Here is a 24739-nt window from a genome sequence, read left to right as displayed (position 1 = left end):
ATCTTTGGCTTTATTTCAATTGCAGGTCTTTACTCCTATGAGCAAACAAGATTTGGAAAGATTTACTTCATGAACCATAGAACATTCCTTTCTAAGGGTGTTCTTTAAAATGCGTATGCATGCATGTGTCTAATGCCTATTCTCAGGGCCGCCGAGGGGGGGGGGACAGGGGGGACAAAATTCCCCAGTCCCGGGCCTCCGGGGGCGGCCCGGCGCTGCCGCTGCAGTCCGGCCCGCCCGCCCTCCGTTGCTCCCTGGCATTGAACTTAAGCGCCTCACCTTCGAAAGCGCAGCAACAAGCAGTGGCAGACCACTCCTTCCTTCCGTGTCCCGCCCTCGCCTGACGTAACTTCCGCGAGAGCGGGACACAGAAGGAAGGAGTGGTCTGCCGCTGCTTGTTGCTGCGCTTTCGAAGGTGAGGCGCTTAAGGTCAGTGCAGAGGGCCCGGTGGCGAGTGGAGGGGGGTGCCCGGCGACCTCGGGTGGGGGGGGCAGCCTTGTCCCAGGCCCGGTCCAGTCTCTCAGCGGCCCTGCCCATTCTTCTCTCTCCCCTATTATTCTGTAGTTCTTGAAAAACTGCCCGTTATATATACTGCTGGAAGGAAGCCCAGTACTACTACCAGTTGGTTTTATTTAATGCATTCCATTGAAACTAGACCATAGCATGGTTGTAAATCAGACACTAATGTGATGGCATTTGTGAAGCGCTTGCCAGGACTGGATGGCCATAAAAAGGTTCATTATTGCATGGGAAAAAATGTATTCCATCAGGCACAGATTTGTAACAGAATTTCTTGCTGTTTGTGTAGGGAAAGGGTTTCAAAGCATGCTGCTGATGTACTTGGTGATTGGGTTACTAATTTGCTCAGTTTCTTTCTGGAGAGCTGAATCTAGTTCCAGGGTTACCTGCCACTGTGTGTGTGGGCTTAGGCGAGTTGGGGAAAGAAGTGGATAAGAAAATAAATAAAATAAAAAGCCTATGGGGACAGACTTAAAAGACCTAAATATATACACCATGGAGAAAACATGGGAAAGGGGAGATATAATAGAGACATTTAAATTCTATGGTATAAATGCACATTAGCTGGATCTCTTTCAATGGAAAGGAAGCCCGTAGTATGGGAAATAAGGTTCTGGATCTAGAGGCTGTGATGGAGGAGATTGACTTGGATTTAGTGGTGTCATGGCGACATGCTATAATGTATTCAGGAGGAACTGGATAGGGAGAAAGGGAGGAGGAGCGGCTTTATCTGTTAAAGATAATATTAAAGCAACAGAATTGCAGAGCTGACAAAGTAAAGAGGCACCATGGGTTAATCTGTAAAGAGGGAACGGCATATTTATTTACATTGGTGTGATATACAGACCTTCTTAACAGGCAGAAAAGAGAAACCCTTTCAACAGGGCTTTGTAAAACAGAATCACACAGTTTAGGGAGAACTTTGCTGGCGACACTGTCATTATTAAATTTTAACAATCTATGATTAATATTATAGCGTCACCCTATAGATGGGATCTTAACAGCCAACTTGGCAGAGCACCAGTTGCAAATAGTTCAGTTTCTCTGTGCTGCTTTCTATTAACTGATTAAAATGTCTCAATATTTTCTTGTGTGCACGAGATGTTTATTTTCAAAGCACATAGACTTACAAAGTTCCATACTTTGTAAGTCTATGTGCTTTGAAAATGAGCCTCCACGTTTTGCTGTGTGGGCAGGTTCATGATTTGTGTTTGCACACGTGTACCCTGCTTTGAGGGAGCACTGCTGTAGAGCTTATTAGTTGGTATGTATAGGCAGACTGCATAGGACTATGAAGGAGTATATAGCAATGTTTCCCAAATCAATCCTGGAGTACCCCCTTGACAGTCAGGTTTTCAGGATACCCCTATCTTAGAGCCTCGGGGATCCCATCCATAGTGGCTGCCTATTGGTTGAATGGTAGGAGACAGAGGGTGGTGGTAAATGGAGCTTGCTCTGAGGAAAAGGAGGTCGTCGGTGGAGAACCACAGGGATCGGTCCTAGGGCTGGCTTTTTTTAACGTCTTTGTGAGCGATATTGTGGAAGGTTTGTCTCTTTGCGGATGATACTAAACTCTGCAACAGAGTGGACACCCTGGAGGGTGTGAATGACATGAGGAAGGACCTAGCAAAGCTAGAGGAATGGACTGATATTTGGCAACTAAGGTTTAATCCCAAAACATGCAGGGTCATGCACTTGGGTTGCAGAAATCTGAGGGAACGGTACAGTATAGGGGGTGTAGTGCTTCAGTGTGTGAAGGAAGAGTGGGACTTGGGGGTGATTGTGTCTGACGACCTTAAAGCTTTCAGACAGGTAGAAAAAGCGACGGCCAAAGCCAGAAGGATGCTTGGGTGCATAAAGAGAGGCATGACCAGCAAGAAAAAGGAGGTGATAGTGCCGTTGTATAAGTCTCTGGTGATGCCTTATTTGGAGTACTGCGTGCAGTTCTGGAGACCGCACCTACAGAAAGATATAAACAGGATGGAGTCGGTCCAGAGGGCGGCTACGAAATTAGTAAGCGGTCTTGAATGCAAAAATTATATGGATAGGCTTATGAACCTCAACATGTATATGCTGGAAGAGTGGAGGGAGAGAGGAGACATGATAGAAACATTTAAATATCTCAAGGGCATTTATGTACAGGAAGAGAGCCTTTTTCAAATGAAGGAGAGCTCTGGAATGGGGGGGGGGGGGCATACGACAAAGTTAAGAGGGAATAGGCTTAGGAGTAACTTAAGGAAGTATTATTTCACAGACAGGGTGGTGGAGGCGTGGAATGATCTCCCGGTGGAGGTGGTGGAGTCAAGGACTGTTCCAAAATTTAAAAAGGCATGGGATAAGCATGTGGGATCGCTTAGGAACAGTAAGAATTAGGGGTTACAGAGGATGGGCAGACTGGATGGGTCTTTTAATTCTATGAAGAGTTAAAGTGGGATTAAACCTGGTCCCTTGGTTTACAGCCCACTGTACTAACCACTAGATTACTCCTCAAACGTACTTCCTGCTTTGTTAAGAATGCCCATAATACCTGAAGCTGTCATGGAGCCTGGTATCTCAGTTTCATTTTCAGGGGAGAGGGAGAGAAACAGCAACCACTGGGGATTAAGGAGGTGTCATGCCTTAATTCTTCCAGTGGTCAGCTGCTCAATCAGAGCATCTTTTTGTACCCTGGACATGACTGAAACAGGTCTAACTTAGGACAACCTTCTTTTTAGGCTTGGACCATTCGGTAATTGCTGTTTGGACATACTGCAGTGTTGGACATACCTTTTCTGCCTTTGCAGAATCGGGATTTGTATGTTTCAAGCATATGGACTTCCATTTGGCCATTTTGAGACATCCATATGCTTCGAAAATAAGTGCCGTGGGCACCCATCTTGCAGAAACTGTGCCTAGATTGACAGGGCAGTCATTAAGCCTTCTTGAAAGCTAATGTCAGTGTTGGTGCATACTTTAAGTATGAATTAGAGAGCTGCACGGGAACGGGGTTCGCGAGAATCCCGCGGGATTCCCGCAGGGACGGAAGTAGTTCTGCAGGGTTCCCACGGGGACAGAAGCAGGTCCTGCAGGGTTCCCGGTGCCCACGGTGATGAAAGCAGTTCTGCGGGGTTCCTGTGGAAGTGTATGCTGCACTGCATCAGCCTCTCATCTACCGAGTACCTTGAGTGCTGTCTCCTACTCCTCCTCTTCTTCCTTGCTTTAACAGCACAAATGTGGAAAGTCTTCCGTTAAGGAGGTGGGAGAGACACAAATGATGATGGAATTCAAAAAGGCTTGGTTGAACACAGAGGATCTCTAATTAGAAAATGGAAGTTATAAAAATCCTAACCTTAAATGGCTGCATGTGTGTGGATGTGTCAAGTGACGCTTAGATGGCGACTCTGGCTGTGATTAACTAGGGCCGATACCGGGCAGACTTGTATGGTCTGTGTCTAATATATGGCAGTCTGGTTTAGGATGGGCTAGAAAGGGCTTAGACAGCAACTTCAGTGGCTGGAACATAAGGACAGTGCTGGACAGATTTTTACGGTCTGTGTCCCACAAATGAGAAGACAAATAGACTGGAGTGGGCTACAGCAAGAACTCCAGCAGCTGGAACATAAGTATAGGGCCAGATAGACTTCTATGGTCTATGTTCCAGAAACACGAAAGAAAGTATATAATATCACACTCGTTGATTTAATCATGAATTGATAATGAGTGTGACTATTGGGCAGACTGGATGGACCGTTCAGGTCTTTATTTGATGTAACTTACTATGTTACAATTAATCCTCTTTGCTCCCGGGCTGATGCACAGCTCTGACACAGGCAAGAGCATCGGATGTCACCTGACCTACTGGCGCGTGCATGTGGTGACCTCTCAGCACACAGTGCCAGAAATCAGAGACAAATCTTACATGTGCACACCAGAGTGTACTAAGTTTCAGCTTCCATTCCTTCCTTGCCTACAGTGATGTGGCTCAAATCCAGAGAGAGACTGAGGGAGCTAACCAGAATTTTCTTTTATGTACCATTAAATTATTGCGGGGATGGGTGGGGATGGGTTAAATTCTTGCGGGGACGGGTTGGGATGGATTAAATTTTTGCGGGGATGGGTGGGGATGGGTGAGATTCTAGCAGGGACGGGCGGGGATGGATAAGATTTCTGTCCCCGTGCAATTCTCTAGTATGAATGCATATATTTAATAAGTTAGGCATGTAGGTTGTGACTTTGCCCATGCTCTGCCCAACCTCCACCCCTAAGCATACCTGCTGTGCAACCGCATTTATCTATAGATGTGGTCTAATTGGCTTGTTAAGCTGATTAAATTGTTGTGCAAATCCAGAATAGGACCGGATTTGCACACGCAATTCAAGTTGCACTATATAGAATCCGGGGAAATGAGGGCAGTTTCCACAAGCAATATACCCGGCTAATTAAGCCATTTGACAACTACCCATTTTTCCTGCAGGTAAAAGTTATTTACTAATGGTTTTTGAGTTTTTGTGGCTGTCAAGGTGTATTGTTTTGCTTTGTCTGCAGCTGCTGTTTGTCACCTCCCTCTCCTCCCCCTCCCCCCAAACCCTTAGTTGTCATCCTAGGCAACTTTCTAGTATGCCGAGAGTTTAGCCTGGCCATAGCCCTTGGGACTTCATCTCACCCCTTGAAAGTTAAATATCCTTTTTCATCAGGTGCCTTGGAATACTGACTGACAGGAAGGTGCCATTTTCCCCTTGTAGGCCGCCACACAAAAGTTCTAATGGTGCTGTTAACACTTAACCCAAACAGCAAAGCCTTTGCATGCTTACTCAAAGATGTTTTAAGTAAGAAAAAAATTACTTTCTACTTTTTATCAAACCATAAGTACATAAGTATTGCCACACCGGGACAGACCAAAGGTCCATCAAGCCCAGCATCTTGTGTTCAACAGTGACCAATCCAGGTCACAAATACCTGGCAAGATCCCGAAAAAGTTCAACACATATTTGTATAACTAAGGGATATGTTTTTTTAAAAAAGCATTTACAAAACAGAGATTTATGCTTTTTTAAAATCTTATTTTGTAGGTGCATCAGTAACATTATACAACAACTGAGCAATGTAATCACCAGTTCTTAACATACATATGAATTTAAATTGAGCAGAATTCAAGTGTTGGTTCTTATCATGCAGACACCAGTATGCAACTTTTAGCAGGTGTCCTGCTAACTGTAACTTAATAAATGCATCTTTCAATCATTTAGTTTGCCTCAAGTTAGGATATATTCGTATATCCTCGAACCCCTCCCTCTTCGCTACCCCTCCCATAAACCCATGGAACAGTATCTGCTATCTTACAGTGAAATGCTAGTCACAGAAATTATCCAACACTAAGACATTAAGGGGCCCTTCTACTAATGCTTAGCATACGCTACATGCTAAGAAGCCCATTTTATACCTGTAAGCTTCTTAGCATTTAGTATGTAATAGTTCTGTTAGCGCACATGCTAAGCTTCAGTTAAAAGAAGTAACACACTCCTGCCTCTGAGAAAATGAGCTCCAAAATGGTTCCCATTTCTTCTGGAATTTGGCCCATTTTGAAGGTGGTTGGAGGAAATGTCTGGGTCCCGTATATGGCAATCCGGTTAAGGATGGGCTGGGGAGGGCTTCGACAAACTCCAGTAATTTGGAACATGAGGACAGCGCTGGGCAGACATTTACGGTCTGTGTCCCACAATTGATAAGATGGATTTGGATAGGGCTTCGACGGCAATTTCAGTACTTGGAAACTAAAAAGGCCAGGAGGACTTCAGTGGTCTATGTACCAGAAATACCAAAGAAAGACAATGATCAAGTATTTTATATCACTTTCATTGTTGGTTTAATCATGACTTGAAAATGAGTGACTATTAGGCAGACTGGATGGACCATCCAGGTCTTTATATGCTGTCATTTACTATGTTACTATTCTATCCATTATCATCATCATCTGAAATAATATTCACCATTGGGCAACTGTAGGGGCCTTTTCCTTCCTCCAATTCACCAAAATACATTTGGCTACTAACAGGTTTGCCTGTTGCATAAACAAATTAAGACCTTCACTCAAGCTCCCCTGTCTCCCTCCCAGCTCCAGTAAGCAAACCCCGTTAGGTCCATAAGAATTTGACTCCAAAAGAATTGAGTCTAGAGGTATATGAGCCCTGACCAACAGTTTATATTGTAGTTCCCTCAATAAAACATTATCTGTGATATCTATAGCTTTCTTCATCTGGTCCACTGTAACCACTACCTTGTCCGTTTTATAGCTAGCCCCTCAAAATTATATTCCATTTCAAGCTCTTGTAAAGTGGTATGGAAATCTCCCGTATGAGGTTTAGGCAGTCTGTCTTGGGTAATCACTTCCTGTAAACACTGCTTTGGAAAGCCCGAAGTAATAATGTTTTAGCTCAGGGGAGGTTTAGGCAGGCTTGGGTAATCACTTCCTGTAAGCACTGCTTTGGACAGCCCGATGTATAATGTTTTAGCTCAGGGGTTCTCAACCCAGTCCTCAAGACACACCTAGCAAGTCAGGTTTTCAGGATATCCTCAATGAATATGCATCACATAAATTTGCATACAGTGGAGGGGTAGTGCATGCAAATCTGCCTCATGCATATTCATTGTGGATATCATGAAAACCTGACTGGCAAGGTGTGTCTCACATAAATTTACATACAGTGGAGGGGTAGTGCATGCAAATCTGCCTCATGCATATTCATTGTGGATTCATGAAAACCTGACTGGCAAGGTGTGTCCCAGGACTGGGTTGAAAACCCCTGTTGTAGCTGCATGTATGAAAAGTACTGACTTACAGGTAAAGAAAATTCTTGTAGCTGATTAATGTTTTAGTAGTACCCTCTTCCTCAAGAATTATCGCCAAAAAGGTTATACCCTTATTCTCTGATTTTCAGGTAGGAATTCCAGGTTTTCTCTGATTGGTAATAAAGGGGTACATTCTACATTACATCCCAATATTTTCCCCAGCTGACACCATGCCCATCTAGCAAATTTGATTAATACGTGAGACATGACTACTTTTGGTAATAGTTGGGATAAAGTATGAAGGATGCCTGAAGTGTCACTTGCCCATGTCAGATGTTCCAAACCGTCAGTCCGAGTAATGAGAGGTACCTTGTATCCATCATGTACTGTATATGATGTAAACTAATTACAGTGCAGTACCATCGTAGGTCTGAAAATCTAAAAGCTTCCTTACTCCTTGGTTTAATTAATAAAGCAAAGGGGATTTGAGCCTTTTCCCCTTCCAAAGGGAATTAACCAAAATCTTATGTATTGTGTTCTTACTAGGGCTTAGGAGTAGCCTAATGGTTAGTGCAGTGGACTGAGATCCTGGGGAACTGGGTTCAAAAAAACTTTAATTCCCACTGTAGCTCCTTAACCCTCCATTGTCCTAGGTACAAAAAAAACAAAACTCAGATTGAGAGCTCACTAGGGACAGAGAAAATGCTGCATATAATGTGTACAGTGCTCTATACATCTAGTAGCACTATAGAAATGATTACTATTAGTACTAAAATAGGGAACTGCAACACCTGCAGAAGAGTTTGAGCTGGCTGGCTGGGTTCACATCAGGCTCTGCAACTTAGAATAAATAACTACATTTTCTGCTTATTTTCTGCTTATTTACAACCCAAACTTTTACTGACTTCTGCTTAGTCTGTGTTGAGGCACCAGTCCTCAATTTTACTCCGAACGTCTTCCATTTATTTTTGGCTGGAGAAAGGAAATTTTATCTCCCCTAAATAACTCTCCTCATGCACTGAGATTGGAGCTGGATCCTTATTTACATCTAGCCTTCCTCTGGGACAATAAAGAAAAAGCCAATAGCAACCTGCATCAATTAGACCATCCAAGGATATCAGAACCAGAAACTCTAAAGTTCATACCTGCAATCCGTGAGTTAAAAATTTTAATTTAACTACATAATCTACTTCTATAGCTCTGAATCTTTTAGATTCCTTAAAACTAAAGGAAACCTATGCACTGTCTCCAAGAATTTCACAAAGAAGTGCTAAGTGCAGCCATTTGTTTCTCTATTTGATGGAAGACTTTGATCTCACAGGCCTGGTCTGAATTTACAACTTTAAAAGGTCTGTTCTTTCAGGCTATTAAAGCCTTAACCCTGCATTGACATCTAGGAAGACTGCTGATCTACAGGGTGTACTCCCAAAGAGTGGATTGCAGCACCACCCAGTGAAATTTTGCCTAACTAGCTTCTGACCCAAAAATGTGTCATGCAAGCATCTCAGTGGTGTGTGGGAGAGGAAACCATAACCCACACAAACCACAGAGAAGGCAAATGTGCAAGAGGTCAAACATCTACATAACAGTACTTAAAAGATCACCTCATTGTCACACCAAAGCTACCTACAGCACCCCCAGACCACCCTTGGGAACTATAGGACTGGTGAATGCCAGATCAGCTGCAAAGAAATCCTTGGTGATCTATGATGCCATAAACGAACAGCATCTTGACATCCTAGGAATAAGTGAAACCTGGATAGATGAAAGTGGGGGTTTACCACTGGCTGAACTATGCCTAACAGGTTTCAACATCTAACATCAACCAAGACCAGGAAGACAGGGTGGAGGGGTAGCAGTCTTGATTTGGGACACAATCAAACTGCACAGAATATCCATCCCCCAGCTACATGGATCAGAATCTCTTTTAATCCAACTTGAAGAGGAGAAGCCAATCTGGCTGATCATGGTATACAGAGCACCTCGTAACAACATGTTATCTGTGCAAGAACTCCTAGACCTGATTACTCAAGTGACCCTGAATTACCTTAGGTTGGTGATCATGGGAGACTTCAATCTACACATCAAAACCCCAGATACCACCACAGTTGCCTTTCTGGACACGATGTCAGCACTAGGATTTACACAGGTGATCAATTCTCCAACCCATGAAAAGGGTCACATACTAGACCTGGTATTCTACAAAGGGGTGGATATCCCAGAATTCTGGGATAACAGTATTGAAATAACACCCCTATCATGGTCAGACCATTTTCTAATTAAATTCTCTCTAAGTGACCACCTGAAACAAATGGCACCTCCCAGAGTTTGGAAGGAGATCAGAGACAAAATAAGCTGACCACTGAGAATTTCCTAGAGGCCTTGGACTATCCACATATAGATGAAACACAACAGTGTCAGAACAAGTTGACATCTGGAATACACACTTAGCCAATACCTTAGAGCAGGGGTGGGCAACTCCGGTCCTTGATAGCCGCAGGCAGGTGAGGTTTTCAGGATATACACAATGAATATGCATGAGATAGATTTGCATACCATGGAGGTAGTGCTTGCAAATCTATAAGCTGCATATTCATTGTGGATATCCTGAAAACCTGACCTGCCTGCGGCTCTCGAGGACCGGAGTTGCCCACCCCTGCCTTAGAGAAAACAGCACCACTAAAAAGGTCTTTTGCCTCACTCACAAACGCTCATCTTGGTTTTCTCCAGAACTTCGGATCCTTAAATGCGAAGGACAAAAACTGGAAAGGAAATGTCGCAAATCTCACCTGGATGAAGACAGGTTAAACTGCAGGAAGCACATGGCAAAGTACTGCCAAGCCTTAACAGCAACCAAAAAACAGTATTTCTCTCAATGCATTACACAGGCTGCCAATTCAACCAAGCAGAGGAGAGCCTTGACAAACTCCTAAGAGACCTTCGACCAACTACCTGCTCCCTTGATCCCTTCCCATCAAAGATAGTGCAACAGGCAAGTATAGGCCTTATAGAAGGCGCCACAAAAATTGTGAACACCTCTCTTTCTAATGGACAACTACCAACAGCATTAAAAGGGCAGTGGTTTGCCCTATGCTGAAGAAAACAACCTTGACCAGGACAAACTTGAAAGTTACAGGCCAGTATCCACATCCTGTTTCTAGGGAAACTCATAGAACAAGCAGTCTGTGTTCAATTTAATGAATGGCTAGAAAAGAGTAACTGGCTAGATCCATGTCAATCTGGATTCAGACCCGGTTATGGAACAGAAACGATCCTCGTATCCCTGCTAGATGATCTTCACAGAAACCGAGACAAGGGATTCGCCTCAATGTTAGTACTGCTAGATTTCTCAGCAGCTTTTGACACTGCATCTCCCTCTCTATTTGTCTATGTATGCCTATCACTAACTACAATTCCTCCTTTAAACTCCAATCTTTAAGTTCCCAAAGCACAAAGCAAATACATATCCATATATAAAATTATGTAAATTAATATGAAAGTAATAATTATTAATACTCAATGATAAAAAGATATTTTTATAAGCAAACTAATGAAATAAGATCATCTTCAAAATAATAAATGTATATACGAAAATATAAACCAAACAGACAAAACTATACTGGTACTCATGTGATACCAAAATTGTGTTGTATAAATAAGGAATGTACATAATGTACAAGTTTGTCTAAAAAATGCAATATGCCCTCCAATTGTAGGGGTTCTTTTACTAAGGTGCACTAATGGATTTAGTGCGTGCTAATGATAGCACATGCTAAATTCTAAGAAAACCATAGGTATACAATGGCTTCTTAGCATTTAGTTTGTGCTGTTAGCACATGCTAATTCCATTAGTGCAGCTTAGTAAAAGGACCCTGTAATTTGTTAGTTTTGAATTTATATTTTTCTCCAATAATTTTAGTCCACATTGATTAGAGATATTGGCCTATAATTTTTAGTGAAGCGGGATTCCTTACCAGGCTTCAGGATTACTATTATTTTTGCCTCTAAGAAGGACCCACCTGCTGAACCCTCTTGCAGATAAGTATGGAGTTAAAACTGGGGAAAACATTTGACAAAATTCCAACAGAACTCTAGGCTGGTGTTTTCGTACGGGGTAGTAACTTAATAGCCTCCATAATTTCATGACTCGTGATCAGGCCTCCAATTTACCTCTTTGCATGGGGGATAACATCTATAAGGGCGCCCATCTCTAAGGACGGCCCGTAAAGCGTCCCCGACCATATTATCGAAACAAGATGGGCGGCCATCTTTTGTTTCAATAATACGGTCGCGGACGGCCAAATCTCAACATTTGGGTCAACCTTAGAGATGGCTGCCCTTAGAGATGGCCGATAATGGAAACTAAGGGCGGCCATCTCAAAACCGGCCAAATCCAAGCCCTTTGGTCGTGGGAGGAGCCAGCATTTGTAGTGCACTGGTCCCCCTCACATGCCAGGACACCAACCGGGCACCCTAGGGGGCACTGCAGTGGACTTCACAAATTGCTCCCAGGTGCACAGCTCCCTTACCTTGTGTGCTGAACCTCCCAAAACCCCCCAAAACCCCCCAAAACCCACTACCCACAACTGTACAACACTACCATAGTCCTTAAAGGATAACGGGGGGCATCTAGATGTGGGTACAGTGGGTTTCGGGTGGGTTTTGGAGGGCTCCCATTTACCACCACAAGTGTAACATGTAGGTGGGGGATGGCCCTGGGTCCGCCTGCCTGAAGTGCACTGCAGTACCCACTAAAAACTGCTCCAGGGACCTGCATAGTGCTGTGATGGAGCTGGGTATGACATTTGAGGCTGGCATAGAGGCTGGCAAAAAAATGTTTTTTAATTTTTTTTTGGGTGGGAGGGGGTTGGTGACCACTGGAGAGTAAGAGGAGTGATCCCTGATTCCCTCCGGTGGCCATCTGGTCAGTTCGGGCACCTTTTCAAGGCTTGGTCGTGAACAAAAAGGGACCAAGTAAATTTGGCTCGTCAGGGACACCCTTCTTTTTCCATTATGGGCCGAGGACGGCCATCTCTTAACCACGCCCCGTCCCGCCTTCAGTACACTGCCGACACGCCCCCTTGAGCTTTGGCCATCCCTGTGACGGAAAGCAGTTGAGGATGGCCAAAATTGGCTTTCGATTATGCCGATTTGGCCGCCCTTTGGAGAAGGGCGCCCATCTCCCGATTTGTGTCAGAAGACGGGCACCCTTTTCCTTCGAAAATAAGCTGGATTGCCGGATCAGATCTTACCAAATTTGTCCATAAACTTCTATGCATTTCAGATTTTGTCTTTAGAGTGAGATTAAATGAAAGATGAAAGGGATAATTGAGATGGGCCACAGGAGACCCCAAAGTGAAGCTCAAGTTCTGCTTTCTCCAACTAGCATATCATATGATCTCTTGGAAATGTTTTTGTAATGAAATTCCCAAAGTTCAAGTTCATGTGGGTAAAAGTATGTTTGTAGAGGATCATTTACCAAAGGCCACCCTTGGGTGAAAGTCAAGCAGGCACTTGTTTTATGAAGACATATTGGTTCATATATGTCTTTGTATTATACTAGCACCATAATGGCAAGAATAATGCCAACATTGGTCTGGACATTTATGTTTACTCAAGAGTAGGGATTAATGTTTGCGTGTACATGAGGTCTATATGATCCTGAGTTTGGGGTCTATAAAATCCTGAGTGGTGTAGAACGGGTAAAAGTGAATCAATTTTTCACTCTTTCAAAAAGTACAAAAACCAGGGGACACTCAATGAAGTTACATAGAAATACTTTTAAAACATATAGGAGGAAATATTTTTTTCACTCAGAGACTAGTTAAGCTCTGTAACTCATTGCTGGAGGATGTAACAGCGGTTAGCGTATCTGGGTTTTAAAAACATTTGGACACGTTCCTGGAGGAAAAGTCCATAGTCTGCTATTCAGACAGACATGGGGAAGCCACTGTTTGCCTTGGGATTGGTAACATGGAATGTTGTTGCTATTTGGGATTCTGTCAGGTACTTGTGACCTGGATTGGCCACTGTTGGAAGCAGGATACTGGGCTAGATTGCCCATTGGTCTGACCCAGTATAACTATTCTTATGTTCATATCACGACTCTGTCCACTGTCCACCCCAAACATATCTACATATGAGTTGCATAAAAGCACATGCCTTCTTGGTCAAACGCATATTTCTATGTACATAACCCTTGTTGTAATTTTATAAGAGCCCTTCTATGTGCATAAAAAAGCCTTGGAGTGGAGAACTAGCCTTAGTGGTTACAGCACTGGGCTGACAACCAGGGAAACCTGGTTCCAATCCCACTGCTGCTTCTTGTGATCTTGGGCAAGTCATGTAAGCCTCCATTGCCTCAGGTACAAACATGAGAGGCAATTCTATAAATAGGCGCCTGCATTTATGTTTCCCTTTGTACGTGTAAGTGCAAGGAAACATAGCACTTACATGCATAAGCACCCTAAGTGCTATTCTATAAGGGCGGAGGTTCTCCTGCGCTTGAAAGCTGCCGTTTTTCAAAGATAAGTTTGTACTAAAATGCACTTTTGTTATAGCAAAACAATGCTGTTATACTGCACAGTCATGGCATACTAAAATATGTTAGAAAATACTCTATATAAATAACTGGGAAATTCCAAACCTTCTTAATTTAAGTTCTAATTACCCAAATTAGTTTGAAATGATAGTATTAAATGGTGTGACACCTTGTAACTCCAAAATTCCACAATCAGGATCGTTTCTGATAAATCAATAAGGAACCTCAAACCTCCTCATAGGGGACACACTGCAACATTAGCTTAGTCCACTATTTTAATGAAGGAGTAGAATACTATCACTGGTTCCAGTGAGGAGAAAGAAGAGAAAAAAAAAACAACTGCAAAAACTCATAACTACATGAGAAAAACGGATGGCATAAAAACTCTCTTTCTCCTTCACTGACTAAGGAGTGAAACAAGGTGAAACTCCTTAGTCAGGGACTAATGTCTTCTCCATTTTTATTACCATCAGCCTGGATTTACAAAACTAACCGAGCCTGGAGTTATCAACAAGCAGATAAGTGACTGGTTTTTGTGGAAAACTGACTTGTGCAAAGACTGTGCGGGTTAGATAAGCCTGCGATTTTCCTAAAGACATTGTTTATTTTGTTCACTTTGAAAAATTGGGCGAGCAGGTCTAGGTTTAGGGGCCAGGCTTTAAATTGATGAGTGTGTTTGGGGGGATGCAAGGTACACTTGGTTGGAAGAGGGGTGTTTCACCTTGTTTAACTCCTTAGGAGAGTTTTTATGCCATCCGTTTTTCTCATGTAGTTATGAGTTTTTGCGGTTGTTTTTTTTTTTTTCTCTTCTTTCTCCTCACTGGAACCAGTGATAGTATTCTACTCCTTCATTAAAATAGTGGACTAAGCTAATGTTGCAGTGTGTCCCCTATGAGGAGGTTTGAGGTTCCTTATTGATTTATTAGAAACGATCCTGATTGTGGAATTTTGGAGTTACAAGGTGTCACACCATTTAATACTACCATTTCAAACTAATTTGGGTAATTAGATACTAAAATATGTAAAATAACAACAAAAGTAAAGAGAAATTTAGAAAAGAAGGGTGATCTTATGAAGATTTGCACCACAACCATTTTTTCTGTGAAGAAAGAACAAGGCTGTTCATATGGTGTGAGATGCATTAGATCTGATGATCCCCATAAAAAATTGAATAAACTGAGGTGTTATTGCAGTTATAGAAAATCTGGTGGAAATTCAAATGTTTGGGACATTTTGTTAGTATGTATTCTATAAGGGCGTGCATAAGTCCTGTAGGGCTAGATTCTATATAAAAAGTTGGCACCAAAAAGTATCTGATTAAATGGTATTCTATGAGCCAACTGCAGTCCTTCTCCAGAATGATGAAAAATTTAGGCGTGGCCATACACCAATGAAAATGCGCATGTAACTCAAAACCACACCCCAGTTCAGCCTCAAAATGCCCATGACCTTCCCATTTCCACACACTCTTTTTTGGACCATGCATACATTTTAGGCGCAGTTCCTGTGCCTAACTTTACTTGCGTAAGTCCCAATTCAATCTAATTAGTGCCAATAATTGCTTGTTAAAAAGCCAATGATTGACATTAATTGGCTCATTATTCTATTTAATTGCTTGCGCAAATTAGGAATGCGCCTAAATTTGCATGCACAATTTTTTACGACTTTTATAGGATCATGGAGATAGTTCAGGGTCCTGCCCTCGCTGACATCATTTCCTGTTTCCTGTCTGGTGGGATCTGGCTGATGGAAGCCTGCGGGGCCAGCGCAGGCAGCAACAATTAATCACTGCAGTTGCTGGGATGCCTGAAAGGTACACTGGGGAGGAACAGGGTTCAGCGGCAGGTGGGCAGATGCAGGGATGCCACTGAGGAGGGGTAGGTGAAAAAAAACCTATAATTTGTTTATATCTCCGGATGGGGGTCATGGCATGGAAGGGCCCATCTAAGTTAATTCTGGGTCCATCCAAAATACTGAGTCTGGCTACGACACTGAATTGCTGCCCACGTTAGGCAGCCTTTTACAAAATTACCCACTCAAAGGTTATCATGGAGTTTGAGAAACCACTTCTACCTGAGCTAGCAGCTTCTAAAAGCTGTGCAATGTAGCACCATGCTTCTGGCTCTAGGAGGCTGTGGTTTGGAATAAACTCTTTGAAAACCACTGGGTGTATAATTCTGCTATTGTTCTGGCATTTTTCCCAGGAAAATGTCTTAGTTTCCTGATTTTTTTTTTTTTTTTTTGGCTGCAGTTTAGTTTGGAAGCATCACAGTATATGAGCTAGATCAGATTCCAGGATATTTGTTCTTCTAAAACTGAATAGGCAGACTAGGAATGTTGACTCTGAGGAATCCATGTGTCTCTAAACCACAAGCCAAACAATTCCAAAGAATAATCTGAGAAACTGGTGGAAAAACATACCTGAGGTTTTTTTTTTTTGGATGGAATGTATTTACTGCTTGATTCTATATATCATGCCTTAATTTCCACGCAGAAATCGAAGCATATTCTATAACAATGCACATATCTTAATTGTTTAACTAGCTAATCAGCGCTGTCAATTGGTTGTTAACAAGCAATTATTAGAACTAATTGGCATTAATTAAGATTTACATGCAGAACTCACTAAGCGTATTCTGTACCATGGTTCATGTAAATTCTAAGTCGCATAGGTGAATAGAGGGTGTGGGTGTTTCTAAAATCTATGCACGTTGTTATAAAACACATTCACTGTTAACCTCATTTAGGCATCAGGATTTACGCCTAATATTATTATTACTATTTATTTACCGCCTTTTTGAAGGAATTCACTCAAGTAAGAATAGAGCAAACATGAGCAATAGACAATTACAGCAGTAAAAATATTCAAAAATAATGGCATGGTATACTATTTACAATGTCAACACAATACGTAATAGAACATAATTGATAGCGAAGGATAACGCAAAGATGTAACATATAGAAGGGTAAGAAAGTAGGGAGAGTTAGAAAGTAAGGTGATTGATTTAAAGAAAGTTGCACATGAGGTCAGAGAAATGGTTAAATATCTGAGCTAGGGTAGGAGTGGATAAACATGTCCTGCTGCAGTATATGCAGCCTGAGTCACTCCTTGTGTGTGTGAGTGAGACTAATGAGTTAGTTGCTTCTTCCAGTAAAGGCCTGGTTGAAGAGCCAAGCTTTCACCTGCTTCCTGAAGTAGAGATAGTCTTGTGTTAAGCACAGCCTTTCAGGCAGTGCATTCCAGAGTGTGGGGGCTACTCCGGAGAAGCTCGCTTGCAGGTATCACATCGTGTAATGTCTTTTGGAGAGGGTGTGGTTAGTGAAAGTCCTTGGGAGGACCTTAGTGTCCTTGGCGGTGTGTGGAGTATCATCCTATTTTTCAGGTACTCAGGGCCATTTCCTTTCAGGACCTTGAAGATCAGACATAGAGTTTTAAATTTTGCCCTGTATTGTACTGGTAGCCAATGACGTTTTTGCAAAAATGGTGTGATATGGTCTCGTCGCTTGCAACCTTCTATGAGTCTTGCTGCTGCATTCTGAATCAACTGGAGCTGGTGCAGGCTCTTTATAGTCAGACCATTGTATAGTGCATTGTAGTAATCCAGTCTTGATGTTATCATCGCATGTACAACTGGGATAAGATTTACCTTCTCGATGTAAGGAAAGAGGCAGCGTAGCTGTCACAAATAGTAGAAGCAGCTCTTGAAGGTTTCTTGGATTTGGGGAATCAGTGTAAGTGTGAATCTAACTGTATTCCAAGGTTCCTGACTTGTGATTTGAGGGGGAGTTCATACTTCCTAAAAGGGATTTTGATGTTAGGTTTGTATCCACTTGTGTTAGGGACCCAGAGAAGCTCGGTTTTACTTGGATTCAGGTAAAGTTTGTTGTGTTTAGCCCATTCTTTAATTGATGTTAGACAGGTAATCAGTTTATTCAAGGCTGTAGGTAAGTTAGGTTCATTGGGTATGAGTAGCTGCACATCATCTGCATAGATGTAAGACATAAATGGCCGTGACTGCATTTGGTTGCGTGGAGAGCTGCCTGGCGTATTCTATATACTGCATGGAAATTTAAACCTATTTTATAAAATTTAGGTGTACTTTAAAGAATACGCCCAAGTGTATTTTTTTCCCCACGCAGAATTTTCAGGCCATAGAATCTAGCCCATATATATAGATAGTTATAGAATATAGCGTTTGCTTCCATGATCTTTATTTTTATAGTTGTACAATCACAATATACATAATATATAAGAGCGTATAAACTTGTACTTACAATGAATCTTGCATCCATGGTCTTAAATAAAAACTTAAGTATTTGGTTAATGATGAAATGTTTCATTGTCTTTATGCACTATATGGAAATACTATGTAATGTGTTTGGTTACTTCTCTTTCAGCTGCATTCGCCTTCATAGTGATAAGAGATAATGTAACTCACACAGAACAAATGGTGAAAGAACAGCTCAAGTTGATAGTTGCTTCCAAAATAGCAAAATATGCCTGATCATGTTCTGGTAAGTCTTTTGTGAATACAGCTGTAAGATATATGCCAAAGTTCTGATCAAACATGGACTGAAATACTGTTCTTACACAATGCATTTGAGGTTCTTGATAAACACATTTATAGAAAGGGCTCGAGCAGGCTATTTTTATGTATGTATGTTTAAATGATTTTTATTAGTAGCCAAAAAATAGTGAACAGAAACGGATGTATTAACCACCCTTATGAGGAAATTAACTCAAGGCAATGTACAGTCAGGTATAGCTGGACATAAGCTACTTACATTGTGCTAACAGGTAGAGAGCTGTTACGAATTACATTTTACTGTTCAGCGGAATACGAATAATGAAAAATATTATTTGGCCGAATACGAATACAGAATACGAATAATGGGTATTGAGCTTCAACATAACAAATAATAAAAGAAGCAATGTGAAATCAGAGATCAAGTGTTTATTGCAGTAGGATTTAGCACAGTAAAGCCCTGGATTATTCGTATTAGAATTTAAATCACTATTTGGCCAAATACATATAATATATTTGGGTCACTATTTGGGGCCAAATCCAATCTGAATATTTAGTACAGCCCTACTAAAGGTAACAATAGTAAAATGACAAAATGTAAGGCTAAAATACATTGAGGGACCCTTTTACAAAGTGGCAGTAAGTCCAACGCAGGCTTACCGCACGCTAATCTGGAGCTACCACCGGCTCAATGCGGGCACTGGCGGTAGTTCCAGTCCCAGTGTGCACCATTTCCCGTGCTGGGGAAAATAGGGCTGTAATTTTTAGTGCAGCGCTAACTCAGTGGTAATCAGACGGCGCTGCGTGCTACCTGGTTACCGCCAGGTTAGTGCGGGAGCCCTTACCACCACCTCAGTGGATGGTGGTAAGTGCTCCCCCTTTCAAGGTCACACGGTAAGAGCAATCTTACTGCATGGCCATGGCTGTTTTCAAAGCAAAAAAGAGAGGGTTTTGAGTACAGGAAATCCAGATTGCCCCAATTTGATTGACTGCATTTTTGTCCTTATGACTGTAAGCTCCTTTGAGCAGGGACTGTCCTTCTTTGTTAAATTGTACAGCGCTGCGGAACCCTGGCAGCGCTTTAGAAATGTTAAATAGTAGTTGTAGTACAGTCAAAAACCAAAACTAAGCAAGAAGTGGACCTTTAGGAACAGGACAAAGGAAGCTCTTTATTAGCTGGACCTGACACGGTCCATGTTTCAGCGACCAAGCGCCCGTGTCAGGGGTCTAGTAAAAAAAACATATATTCAATCTAAGAAAATAAAATATAAAACAGTTAGATTTAAAAAGTAATGAACAAATCAGTACAAAAATAAGAATAATATATAAAAATATATAAAAGAATGAAACATTTAGCGAATTCCCAAATTATTTGATACATAAATGTTTTATAGTGCAGTTGAGCAGAATTGTAACATAAAAATTAACATACATTGATGCAAACAAGGTTAAATAGGGAGCACTGCTCTGCTTACCTCCATGCTGTTGAATATTAATGTGTAGCGTCATCAAAATAAAAACAGAGCTAGAATCAATATAAAAGTGTCATTTCATGACTATGATGTAAAAAGAGTTTACGTAAAGAATAAAAAAAAGATAATGTGTGAAAAAAGCGTACTTAATTTCGGCATCATGAATGAAACTGCTGATGATAAACTACTAAGAGTGCTGTGTGATAAAGGTCGAAGAACTTAATAAACAACTGTGAAACTGGGCAAACAGAAAGGCGATTAGGTGAGAGGTATGAATAACCTAAGTGGGACCATTGAACATAAGAATCAGAAATATGCATATTAAAACAGCTCAGTAGAACATTTCTGTAACAATGACAAATGTCAACAGAATACAATAGGCAGCATAGAAGAACATTCATATAACATAGATATAATATAAAACATCTTAATAGGCAGCATGGAAGAACATTCAAATAACATGGATATAATTCTCACAGTGTCAGTACAATACAATGAAACATCTTAATATGCAGCTGAGAGGGAGGGGAAAGAAGCTGGAGGGGAGCAAGTTCAGTTCAGGCATGTAATCAGATAAGAAGGGTAGGACAAAGATACTGGGGTAGCTAAACTAAGGCAATTATATGTTGAATTGAAAAAATTATGTGGAACTGGTCTTAATTATAACATGTGTGACAAGCTAGTCCAGGTGTGGCTAGTTAGTTGTCACAGGCATTAAAGGCTTGGCAAAACAACCAGGTTTTCATCTGCTTCCTGAAATAGGGGTAGTCTTGAGTTAGACATAGCCTATCTGGGAGTGAGTTGCAAAGTGAGGGACCTGCTACTGGTAAGGCTTGACTTGAGGCTTGCTAATTATATATTTATATAGATAGATATAGATATAGATATATATAGTGATGATGTTTTAGAGGACCAACTTATTTTTTAGACACTTCAAAGATATAGGGGCCCTTTTACTAAGCCACATAAGCGTCTATGCCCGCCAAAATGGAGTTATCGTGTGGCTCTTGTGGAAATTTCATTTTTGGTGCGCGTCCAATATGCGTGTCCAAAAATAATGTTTATTTTTGGACGTGCGTAATGGGCATGTGCTAAGCATTTGACGCGCATAGATCATTACTGTCTGGTTACCATGTGAGACTTTACTACTGAGTTAATCATCCCTCCTCCCTGAGCCTACCTTCTATTTTTGTTGTTGTTTTCAAAAGGCAGCAGTGATTCCCATATGCTGCCCTACTGCCAGCACCGGCATCTCCTCTGTACTGCGCCCCACTTCTGAGGAAACAGGAAGTTATGTCAGAGAGGAAATGCTGATGCCAGCAGCAGGGCAGCATATGGAGATCACTGCCACCGCCAACTTTTGAAAAACAAATAAAAAAAAGAAAGTAGGCTGGGGAAGGGAATTGAGGAAGGAAAGGGGGAAGATATCGTTCCATAAAGAATGCCGCCTGAGGCCCCTGCCTCAGTTGGCCTATTGGTAGGGCCACCACTGTGCAATGGTCATGATGGAAACCGTTAATTTGCTGGCAAAGAAAGTGGCAAAATCATAGCTGGTCAGTTGTGACTGGGAAGGCTGGTTATGTTGTGGGGGTTGCAGTAGACTATTTACTATTTTGACTAGCTGCTTGGTTGAATTTGCAACCTGTTCAATGCATTGCGAGAAATATTGTTTTTGACTACTGTTAAGCTCTGGCGTTATATTGCCATGTGTTTTTTTTTTTTTTTTTTTTTTTACATTGAGCTTGTCTTCATCTGGGTGAGATATATTTTTATTTCCAGTTTACATCCTTGACACTTAAGGACCTGTAGTTATGGGAAGAATCAAGAAGATCATTTGTGCATAAAACATTTTATGGGGACATTGTTTTTTTCAGATGCCATTGCTAAGTGTGGATTCAAGATGCCAACCTATTCCGACACCGTAGTCAGCTTTTCATTCACATAGGGTTAGATTAAGGCCTCCAGGAAACGCTCAGCAGTTAAATTTCTCATGTCTCAGATTTCCTTCCAAACTCTGGCCAGCCATCTGTTTTAGGCTATAGAATATTTTATTAGAAAATGATCTGTCTATGCTAGGGTGTAATATCAATGCCAACAGCCTCTTTCTCAAAAATATTTACTCTTTTGCAGAACACCAAGTCTAGCATATGGCTCTTTTCACGGGTTAGAATTTTGCTTCCATGATCTTTATTTTTACCTTTATTTTATAGTTTTACAATCACAATATACATATAAAAGAGCATAAACTTCCGCTTAACGGCCAAGGCAACCGCATTAATAGGACCGCATAAAAGTGAGACCTATCTTTATGTGGTTCACCATAGCTGGTTAAGTGCTGAATATCACACTTTTATCGCTGGCTACATATACCCAGAAATTCAATGCCGGAGCCCAAACATGATCTGACATTGAATTTCCAGGGATAATGCCGGCGGCGGTCAGCAAAACACTGAATATTAGGCCCCATGTATTTTAGTTAACATTTCCATTTCATCACGTTCTACATTTTTCACTCATTCATTTTCTTATTCTGGTGTTTTCTTTTCTTCCTCAGGTAGTAAAACGACTTCCTAAAACGCGCTCTGGGAAAATTATGAGAAGATTGCTGAGGAAAGTCATTATTGATGAGCCTGATGATCTGGGAGATATAACGACATTAGATGATCCTACTGTTGTTGCAGAAATATTAGAGGCCTTTCAGAAATATAAACGTGATCAATCTGCTCCGTAACAGGAGGATTCTGTGTCTCTCTTACTTCACAAGCCTTAAATATGGAAAAACAAAACTATAGTTCATACAAATCATTGATGTTCCTGTGCAATTTTATCCTGAGTACAGGGCATACATGTAGCTTTTATTGACTTTGGATGGTGAGGGCATATTTGTAGTACAAGTTAGTTTCATTGGGAAAGATTCCAAATTTTGTCTTTTTTGGGCAGTGTGGGAGAAGATGGAAAGGTTGGCTGGTTTTTCTCTTTCCGCTGCTTTCCATCTTCAGCTCTGCCTCCTTCTAAGACTTCGTGCTTGGACCACATCTTTGTTGATCGAGGAGCCATGACAGTAGTGTCAGTTTTTGACTTCCTCTGTGGGCCTGAATTTGTCAACTCCAAGATGTAATTAAGCCTAACTCAGATGGAGGAACCAGGGGCGTAGCCAGACAACAGATTTTGGGTGGGCCTAGGCAAGAATTAGATGGGCACCAAGTGTTCTCCCTCCCCCCCCTCCAAAAAAAAATTATCTCAGCTGGTGGGAAAACACTTCTTTCCACCTTGGCAGCAGGCATGCACTGAAAACTGAGCATGCGCAGGTGCCAGTGCCATGGAGAGTAGCGTTTTCATTACCATCGGGAAAATTTTCAGCTGGCCGAGCTTGGGATTCCCACCAGTTACCACTAAACACGTGCTACTGTTGGGTGGGCCTGAGCCATATATGGGTGGGCCCTGGCCCACCCAAGCCCACCTGTGGCTACGCCACTGGGAGGAACCCAACCAAATCCATACCACTACGACCTGAGCTGTAGGACTGAACCCAAATTCTTTTTTTATGCATATGAACAAACTAGCGCTGCTGGAGGGATTAGTTTGGTAGGTGGGCTGAAATACTCTGGATGTACTCCTGCATGATTATATTTTTAGAAAGAATACATTAAGGTGACAAACTAGGGGAAGTAGATGACTACATGAGAATTACTACTTGTCCTAGTATATTCTTGTTTTTCAGACCTACTGTTCTTGATTATATCAGATCTTGTATACTTTGATGAGTAATTTACTACACAAGACTAGAAAAAATACCTCAAGCTTCCTAGAATCATCTTATCAAATTATCTTATTAGATACTAATCTCTGAAGTTTTGTGTTGTGCGCACAATTTGCATATTTAAAAAGGCTAAAATGCACCAATATAATTCATCATGAATATAATAAGGACCAGTGAGAAAATATCCTCCTAATTGTACAATCTGTCACACAAAATTGCACACTGATTTGGCACGCAATGCGATGGATGCAGTTATGTGCCGCACGGTACCTAAATTGGCGGTTACATGCGTAACTGCATTTAGGTACTGTTCTATCAGGTAGCGCACTAGTTCTGTGACAAGTAACTGCAAGGAGGGCATGGGCAGATTACGTTTGCACAAAACTTATAAAGTACTGTAAATTATGCGCGTAATTGGCAACATTTAGGCGTGCGCACTTTAGCCCAGGGCTGCCAAGAGAGGGGCACGGGGGACAAGATTCTCCGGGCCCGGTTTCCAAGGGGGGGCCTGGTTCCAGGGTTTATCTCACTCCTGCTCCAGTGTGTTGGGATCCGGGTGATTGCGTTAATGTGATAACCCGATCCTGACACACAGAACCAGGAGAGTGACAGACCGAGAGAGGAGCAGACGCAGGAAGGTAAGGGGTAGGGGGCAGTAGCAGCTCGAGTGGAGGGGGGCAGGGCGGCTGCAGCTTGAGGGGGGGGCATTAGTGGGTATGGGCTGAGAGGGGAAGGCAGTGGCAGCTGTGGCCCGATTGGGGGGGTGGCAGTGGCCCAAGTGGGGGGCGGTGGCACCTGCGGCCTGAGTGGGGGGAGGTGGTGATGGCTGCGGCGGCCCTGCCTCAGGCCCAGTTCTATCTCTCGGCAGCCCTGCTTTAGCCTGTTACAGACCATGCATGTGGTTGCACCTAAATGTTGGCATGTAAATGCAGACTTACACTAGAATTCTATAACGGAATCTGGGTGCGCAAATGCCATTATAGAATTTCCACAGCACACTATTTTTTGGCATCTAATCTAGCACCCACTTTCGAGAATTGGTTGTTGTGTGTGCATGTCACATTAATCAGCCTCTCAATAAATGTATAGCCTTGCTGAATTGTGTCTATTTTAGACTTGTGTAGTATAGCAGTGAGAATTCCAAGCATGGCTCCTC

General features: G+C 42.0%; 1 pseudogene; it reads left to right on the top strand.

The window, feature by feature from the left end:
- The window catches only part of LOC115465643, a 157726-nt pseudogene extending 134693 nt beyond the window's left edge, over positions 1–23033 (top strand).
- Positions 23034–24739: the final 1706 nt, after the last annotated feature.

The sequence above is a fragment of the Microcaecilia unicolor genome, chromosome 3 (genome assembly GCF_901765095.1).
Source record: "Microcaecilia unicolor chromosome 3, aMicUni1.1, whole genome shotgun sequence".
Lineage (NCBI taxonomy): Eukaryota > Metazoa > Chordata > Amphibia > Gymnophiona > Siphonopidae > Microcaecilia > Microcaecilia unicolor.
Note: the sequence above shows the minus strand (reverse complement) of the source record. Positions and strands in the feature narration are given on the sequence as shown.